We start from the raw sequence: 9,520 nt of genomic DNA, 5'->3' as shown, positions 1-9,520 counted from the left end.
AGGTCCCATCGTGCGCTTCTCTGCATGCAGGGTAGTGGGGGGCAGCAGCTCGTAGACCGGGGCCCATCCCGGGGCCGTCTCGTGCGGCTCGCCCATCGGGCCGGCCACTTGACCTGTCCCCACCTCATTCTGCACCCCCACCAGCTCCGCATCTCCAGACAAGGGGTCCACCGCGACAGCCGGAGCAGGAGCTTCAGCATGGCTGGCCCAGTCTCCACACCTGGAATCAAAATGTGATCCTCTGCAATCCCACGACTCTGTCCCAGAATCGCATTGGCCTGCCCGCCTTCCATACCCGTGCACTACTTGCGAGGAACATCAATCCCCATGCTCTGTCCCAGCCCAGCATCTGTGGGCCTCTCCAGCTGGTCGGAGGCACCAATCACAGAATCCTCCACCCCATCCACAACCAAATCCCTAGTCTTTTCCTGCATGCCACTCCGGGACTGTCCTTGTGTACCAGTGAGCGACCGGTCTTGCGCAAAAGGTGGCGACCGCGCGGTCTCCGGCACCACCAACGCCTGGCCCACGGCAACAACTTCAGGAATCTCAGCGGCCGAGCGCATGTGATCCGCAGCGGCCGGGGATCCTCCATGGCGGGCCGGCACCTGCTCCTCCGCAGCCACCCTGATGCGCACCGGCGTCTGGACTGGGGGATCAGCCGCCGCCGGTGAGGGAAACACCAGCCTTGACGCCATAGTAACCCGAGGACACACCGCGCCCATCGGAGGAAGACGCCAGTCGGACGGCCCCACACGTCCCAGCAGAGCCTATCGATACAACCTTCCGGCGACATCTCGATCCGGTGCGCCGCCCCTAGCATCACGAACACCACGTGTCCAGGGGAGAACACGCCAATCACCACTTCCCGAGTAGCTGCCAGAATCATCTAGCAAGCCATTTTGCCCGCTTCCATCTAAGCTAGGTGGCCGCAGCCAACCTTCTGGCCCGGCATACTCTCTGACTCTGCCAATGTGTATCAAAGTCTTGTACTCCAGCAATTGCCGAGAAGTTGGCCGGCGAGCCGCAGGGTTGTACTCCATCTCCGATTCTGGCACCCATAGCCTCCACGCAACTGGCACTTCATCCGGGTCAACACACCATGCCCTGAGCTTGAAGAGGGAAAGGTCCTCACGGTTCGCTGTCTCCGGCGCGAGGCTCTCCACCAGGCAGCCCGAACCCAACAGCTCAGCAGCATTATCCCTCGTCCAGACGTGAGACGGCACGCCCTCGATCATCAGTCGACTTGGGAGCGCATCACCTTAGTCACCGCTTGAGCTTGCCGCAGCCATGGCCTGAAGAACATCTTGAAGAACTCGTGCTCCACAAAATCTGCCGTCAGGGCCTTGTTCCTTAGGTCTGGGGTGGCGAACACCACTAAGAAATCCTCCGGGAAGAACTTGTGCACTGAAAACTTGTGTCTTGGGATATGCAACTGAGCTGCAATGGCCTCGGCCGCCTCGACTGTCGACACTGCCGGCCTGGAACCACCTATGTAGGCCACCACTGCTGTCCTAAGACGTTGCTCCATATCATCCATCTCCTGCGTCCGTGAGATGACACAGACGCCTTCCATGGCCGCCGGCAACGCGGCCGTCGCAGGCAACGCCAGCCAGGCCCCCGCAGGTACGCTGTCGACCGGGACTGACGAGGGCCTCCCCTGAGGAGCGACCTGCCGAGTCCCCGGCGACAGCCTGCGCGCGGTCCCTGCTGACAGCTGCTGTAGACCCGTCTGTGCTACCTTGGCCATGGCCTCCCGCCGGAGTTCCTCCTCCGGCCTTGGGCTCCGGGGACGCGAGCAATCAGACAAGATGTGCCCCTCCAGACCACAACGAAAGCAGAGCGGCAGAAAGGTGCAATCTGCCCTGCGGTGTCCTTCCCTGAAACACTTGAAGCAAAGACCGAAAAGATCCGGCGGGACTTCGCGCCGCTCCTGAGAAGATGCCGGCGAGCGCAACCTCGGGCGAGTCTCCGCCGCAAGCTGCCTTTGCCGGAGCTCCCACTTCCGGCGGCGCCAGAACGCCTTGCGGGAAGGGCCCGGCCGTCTCCAAGGATCCGCCACGGCAGCGCCCACGGCCGGATCTGCGACCGCCCGGTCGGCGTGGGGAGGCGCGCCCGCAGAGGAAGAACCCGCAGATCCCGGTGACTCGGAGAGACCGAGGCCGGACACCACCGGCTGCAGGCAGGAGGAGACCGAGCCATGGCTGCCCGGGCTGCGGGAGCCGGAAGCCATGGCAGGAAGAGGCTGGGCGCCAGGAACCGGAGCGGTTGCCGGCGCGAGGGGTGGACGCCGGGGCCGGAGTGGCCGCCGGCGGGAGCGGGGAGGGGAAAGGGGAGAGCGGAGAATCGTCAGAGGGGAGCGGGGACACGCCTCCGCCGTCCTTGTCATGGTACCCGTTTCGTGCTTCATGCCAAAGGCGGCGTGATGGTTCCTGGCATTTAGCTTGCGGCGAACCGGGACGGACGACGCGTCACTGTCTAGATCCCGATGTGACCACAGCCCTACCCGCATGGGCCACGCCGTGTAAATTCCGATTCCGATCGGGCAGGAGTTGGGCGACGACGGGTGCCCCTGCCTGCCTGCCCAATAATGCTACATTTACGGGATGTATCCGACGGATTCAGCCTACGGACTGATGTGGTATGCAGCCATGCAACGGCGGGAGACAATTTCGGAGCAAATGAGCTAAGTCTTCCAACTGTATGAAGCCACGTTGCGTCCGTAACTTGAGTGCGTACCTATTTCCCGTAAGTGTAGCATTATTGTTGCCTGCCTGCCTGCTCGATTGTGCTCGGTTCGCGCCCGGGCGTCTACGGGGAACGCGAACAAGCACAAGCACGGCATGCGAGTACCCGAAAGATGATGGGCCAAGAAAGATCCGATGGGATCGGGAACTGTGGAGGCCAAGCACCCTATCCTGTCCGGCTCTGTTCGTTTAGGATAAAAAGGACAAACGAGACGGTTCAGCGCGTGACGGCCCGAATCGATCTTATCCGTTTTGTGTCCGGACCAACCCATTTCGAGCACAAACTTACACTGGGTTTGGGTCGCGGCGGACATCAAACGGACGCGCGCCTCGTCCGCGTCGGGGCTACGTGGCAGGCGGCCACCTACCTCCCACCCATCCACATCAATGCGCACGAGGGCGCGGCCCCACCTGTCATCCGCACATCGAAAGGTCGCCGTCCTTCTTTAAGTGGGAAGCATGGACCGGTCGTCGTCCACACTGCCCCACGCCATCCCGCGGCCTTTTCGAAACCCGACAGCGCCGAACCCTAGCCCTCCATTGTCCTCGAGCTCGCCGGCCGGCCACCTCGCCATGGGGTTCTGGAACCACAAGGGGAAGCACGACCGTGAGGCCGGCTCCTCCTCGGGGCGCCGCCGCGGCTCCGTGAAGAAGGAGGAGCCAGCGTCTCCGCCGCGCTCCTCCCGTCGAGCCCCCGCGCCGGCCCCCTTCACCATCAACCCTAGACCCGCCGGCGAGCGCGACCGGCAGTACCTCGCGGTGGACGTGTGCCGGCAGTACTGGGATACGAGGACGCCGGTCCCGTGGAGCGACGTCCACCTCCCCAACAGTTGGCACCTCAGTGCCGACCGGGTCTCGATCCCGCCGGTGCCGGCGAGCGGCCGCGTGCGCCGCGACGGGAGCGAGCGCCGTCGCCGCCTCCTTCCCGACGACCTGTACTACGACGACAGAGCTCCGCCCTTCAAAAGGTTCAGAAAATCCATCAAACACAACAGTCAGTTGATCATACACAAACACACCAGAGGTTGAAACCTAACACGAATTGTCAGTTTTCGTTTAGGTGGAGGTGGTGACACTACACAAGGCCGCCAAATGACGACCAAAGTACTCGGCAATGATTTATCGTAGGACTGCCACATGCATGCATCAAGGGCACACTTATCGTTCTTGCTGGTAGCGGTACGGTGGTGTTTCCTGTTCCGAGGAAGAGACAAGCGCTGCCACCATGGCATGGACCCTCCCGGAAATGCGCTCCATGCAACGCAAACACCACTGGCCTGGCCTGATTACTCGATCGATCGATCGGATCCCCATTCAATTCCATCCCATTAAGTCATTAACTGTGCTCACCCGTGACCGATCGATCGATCGACCTCAAGTATATTCCCCGTGACTAGTTAATCTTTGTGCCCATGAAATAAATCCCCGCAAAAAAAGAAAAACGTAATGAAAAGGGTTGATGATGCGTGCATCAAGATTGTCAAAAGAAGGAAAGGATACGGACGATGAGAGGGACACGAGACACCAAACCTTCACTTTGAATCATCGTGTCCGTGGAAATTGTGTCGGCAATGATTCGATCACAGTTCTAGTCGATTAAGCGAGCACGTCTGCAACTTGTTTTGTTTATTTATAACTTAATCATCACATCAGAAACTAACAAAGATTAGGTACAAGGTAACCATTGTTCTGCATGGGCAGATGGATGCATCCTAGTTAGTTAGGGCAGTGGTATTGTCCATTTAGGTCCGATATTCCGAGGACTACGTACGCAGCTTAGCGACTCAACCCAATAAGCATACCAGGGCTGGTTGATTGAAATTGCATGGTCATGCATATACTTGTACTCCTACTAATGGCATTTACAACCGGGCTTGGCAAATCCGGCCCCTCAAACGTCCGACGGGCCCGGGTGCGTCCGTGGACACTGACCGGACACCTCTCAAATAATGTAATCCACATCCAAACACCTCAATTACCATATTTCGAATCCATACAACCTCATGCAACTACATCGATGCACACACATCGTCCGGCTACTCCATCACTACTAACTAACGTGCCATCAGGCTACCAAAATTTGGCATGTTTGGCTATGGTGGAGTTCATCCAGGGTTGTCCTTGCCCTTCCCAGCGCCCTTGCCGTCCTTCTCGCGGAAGTATCGGTCGAAGATGCAGTACAGATCAAGTCGGATCTGCTCGTCGCCAAAGTTGTCCTCGTCGTCGTTGTCCTCCTCCTCCTTCGGTGGCAGTCCGGCCATGGCACAGACCGCCCGATTCTACACTCGGGCGAGGGCGCACGTGTTCCTCCACTGTCGTTTCTTCACAATGCAGGCGTGAATGGCTTCCTCCTCTGTAGCTACCCGTGTCGCCACATCAGCCGCCTCCGCTGCTGCCATTTTCGCCGCGACACGGGCTTCAGCAGCCCTTATCCTCTCTTTCCCACGGCAGGCCGCCCGTTCCCGGTGGGACTCATAGTCTGCCCGGCCGGTGATGGGGAAGGAGAGGTGTTCCGGCTGTCGGGACCGCGAGGATCCAGCACCAGAGGACCCGAGCGCCCGATGACCGACGCTATGGCGTCGTGGCGGACGGACCCGTCCGTCGGCCGGGCGTTGTCCTCCGGGTGCGGCAGACTGCCATTGCCTCCTCCATCCCGCACGGGGTGACACCCCATTCTTCGGATCCGGACTGGTCAGAATCCGATCCGCTGCCTGTCATGGTAGGGAAAGACCGGAAACCACCGGAAGTGAGCTTGGGTGACGGAAGGGAGTGGGGTGAGGTGGCTAGGATTTGCTCCGGCGAGCGGATGGTTATGAATACAAGTGGGGTCGGGTGGGCCAGTATGGGTCCGAGTCCAACGTGACGGGCGTGCCCGGGCACCCCGTATCCACCCCATATTTGGACTGGATATGAGGGGTATCGGTCAGCCCGGGCGTTTGAGGCCCGTTTGAGGTGTCCGTCTGGATCGAAAAAATGTGACTGGTTAGTGACCGAACGGACCGCCCGAATGTATGAGACGGGTTTGAGGTGCCCGGTATCGGTTTCATCTGCAGTTGGGAGTGACTGCTTTGCTAATCTATCCTTTGTTGTAGATGCTCTAATCTTTCGAGCATTCGTGGGATCTCGTTCTCATCTAGCATATACAAATGCGAGTTGACTTGGATCCTATCGATGTCACCGGTCCATTGATCAACAAATTCATGCCGATCTGTGCATGTCAAGGTATAATCATGTCGTCGGTACACATGCTTGCTCCCTAATCTTGTCAGTACTATTTGATTACATTATTCCTAGCTAGCTAGAGCGACACTGTCAACCAGTACTACTCCTCCTAATTAATTACTCCAGCAATCAGCAAACGACGATGCTAGTAGTACTGAATGTGGTGCTCAGAAAGCAGCTGGGCATGAGCACAACGCACATGTACGACGGATTTAATTAGTTGTTTAAATTCCTAACCGGACAATGACGATGACGCGGCTGGCGGCGGCACAATCTTGGTGAGGCCGCCGGCCAGGAGAGGAGAGTGGTGCTGATGGTGCAGCTAGTGGGCTTTTTCGATCTCGGCGGAAAGGTATGACCTTTTTACCGGAGCCGGTGGAGGCAGGCAGAGAATTTTGGCACTTGTGAAAACCATGGTACCCTAAAAAAAATGGTTCCACCTGTCTGGGAATGGCGAGCACCACCAATGTCGCATGTCTTTTGATGAAAGTCCGTTATGGCTAGTAGAACGGACAGACGTAAAAGTAGAGTCTCCAAGTGCAGGTGATCTGTCAAATGACTTTTGTTTCCATGGCGGGCCAAAAGCCGAGGCTTTGATTCTTTTCTTTTTCTCACAAAGCTACTTACATTAGTTGTACAGGTTGAGCCCATGCCCGTCTACCATTGGGTGAAAGAAATCTCCACAGTAGGTCGACGGATAGTTTTTGCGCTCCAACAATCCACTGATACACCGTGAGGAAAAACAAACTTGTCTCTCTTCATACGGTCACGGATCTCCGAGCGAGCGAGAGGGACGTTGGTTCCCATCAGCTTCGTAGCTGTGCTCGGTACACTTTGCGCTGTTGGTATATTCCCCTGTGAGTGGAATGGTGGCACGCTGTCAGTCAGTGTCTTCCCTGTGAGTGGAATGGTGGCACGGTCGACATCGTTGGTTCGCAAGGCTTGTCCGTCGACATCGTCACTCACGCGGTCTTGTCAGGAGATGGACCGTGGCACCACGCACGGCCGCACAGGGCTGCAGTAGCGCTAGCATCCAACTCTTCTCCAGCAGCATTCCATGACCCAGGTAAGCAGTGTGCGTAGGTTAGTCGTCGCCGGTCACAGGACGGATGGCGGCAATGGAGAGGACCGTCGCCGGCAGTCAACCCGCCATCCAACAGGTGGATGCATGCACAGGCTCCAAATTCATACCAGAAAAGAAACCAACGGCAGATCCGTACAAGCTGATGAAATCCATGCCGGTTCGATGAGATTATTAATCCTCTTCCGATCCTAGCTTCCTACTATGGGATCCAAGCTTGGTTAATTTGTGCACAATGTTGACAACAACTGCTGCACAAGTTATTACAAGTGTACGAGTCCAGCTGTCTCCATAGAATCACAAATGCCATCGTCGCATGTTACACTACACAGCCAACTTCAAAGTCAGTTCTGTTTCAAAAAAAAAAAAGCTTCAAAGTCAGCAAAATTACTACCACGCGAGGCCTTTGATTTACCAGCATCATCCATCACGTTCACTCCTACCAGCCCGTCTAGCCGGCGCCCGGCACCGTCGTCGTGGATATCTCCGACGACAAAGAGTAGCTAGGGTAGTACGTAGGATTACTTTTGCATGTTTTATATGGATTTAGGGGATGAAATATGGGAGAGACGGATGCAAAGTGGCTAATTTGAGGCGGCCCGGTCAACGTGTCCGCGGGCATTTGAGGCCGGATTTGCAATGTCCGGCTTTAGATGCTCTTAGTGGACTGTTTACGTGAGATCCATCCCTAGGAACAGATCGCATCCTTACCTACTCGTTTCCTCCATTATCGGATCAGCGTCCAGGTAAGATTACTGACTGGTTTGGGCCTTAATAAATTTAGGGCTTAAAGTTTCAGGACAGGGCGTGATGAATTATTCATTGGGGATGATCACAACTTCGTGAGCGATTTGTTCTATATAGTTGAACGTTAACTTCAAAAACTGAATCAATAAATTTTAGTGAGAAGAACTTTTTTTTATTAATTGAACAAACAATGAAAATGTGAATGATGTACATCTAGAAACAGAAGTATAGGCGCCATATCCACTACCTAAGGATGCCAATGAATTAAATCCAAATATTTATATATTAGTTCATTTTAAAATCCCGGTTGTATGACTATTATGTTTATATTTTATTTTCACATTCCTATTACTATATTTTGATTATATTTTTATTAATGTGGAGTTTTGGTCCCGATGTTTGCTGCTATTTTATATGTTTTGTATCCAAAAATCCAATTTTGATTTTTGCAGTTGGCTTAAATTTGCCCAGGCTTCACAAAAGTTATGGCTCCGCCACGGGCTATACTGGTGGTGGCGGACGATGAGCGGCCGACGAGTGGAAAGTGGCGGGGCGAACGGGATGAGAGGGGAGGAAATGTGGACGGTATGGTTTCGGTGCCGGCGGTCGGTTTAAATAGCCGAGCTAGGGCACTACGCGGCCCGCCAGAGCAGCGTCACGCGACACCATCGGTCCGACAAAGCACACGAGCTTCGGACTGTCGAGTTTCACAGTGTTTTCGAGCGAGACCATGACGTCAATCCGACATGACGGATGCGCCCAGTCTTCCACATATATGTCTCAAATTTAGACTGGATATGAGGGTTGCCTGTCAGTCCGGGAGTTTGAGACCGGTTTGAGAAGCCCGGATGGGTTGGATTTTTTTTAACAGGTAAATGATCAGACGGCGCCCGTCTGTGCATGCTGTAACACCACCACTCAGTTTTTGTTTAGGTGGTACACAAGACCGCAAATGACAACCAAAGTAGTAGGACTGCCACATGCATGAAGGGCACATTTATCATACGGACAAGGAGAGGGACACGAGACATCAACCCTTCACTTTCATTCATATGATGATGCCCGTGGAAATCGTGTCGGCAATGATTCAATCGCAGTTTTAGTGCGATAAGCGAGCCCGTGCTCACTCGCTGAGCTTGTTTTATTTAGAATCTAATCATCATGTTAGAAATTAACAAGCATTAGCCGCAAGGTTACTATCATTCTGCATGGGCAGTTAGTTAGGCAGTGGTTCAACTGTCCATTTGGGTCCGATATTCCAACGGCTACGTACTTAGCTTAGCGACCGTACCCAATCATGAACCATTCAAATTCAGATATATTTTGCTTTTGCTTTATGTAAAGCACGCTAGGGCCGGTTGATTGAAACTACATGATCATGCATATACTTGTGCTTCTACTAATCTTTGCATGACAGAGCAGGTGCGAGCTCCTTTCAAGCATAAGCGGGATCTCGTTCTCACCCAACCAACCTAGCATACACAAATGCTGAGTTGACTCAAATCGGCAAATCCTATCAATGTTACGGGTCCATTGATCAACAAATTCATGCGGATGGACGCATATCAAGGTACGCAGTAATCATGTTGTCGGTACGCAGGCTTGCTCCCTAAGCCTATCGAGCCTATTGATTAGCTAGCTAGCGAGGGCGACACTGCCATCTACTAGTAGTACAGCGGTACCAATACTACTAGTTACTAATTATTCCATCAATTAACAAACG

This window comes from Triticum dicoccoides, chromosome 5A (genome assembly GCF_002162155.2).
Source record: "Triticum dicoccoides isolate Atlit2015 ecotype Zavitan chromosome 5A, WEW_v2.0, whole genome shotgun sequence".
In the NCBI taxonomy this organism is placed as follows: domain Eukaryota; kingdom Viridiplantae; phylum Streptophyta; class Magnoliopsida; order Poales; family Poaceae; genus Triticum; species Triticum dicoccoides.
Note: the sequence above shows the minus strand (reverse complement) of the source record.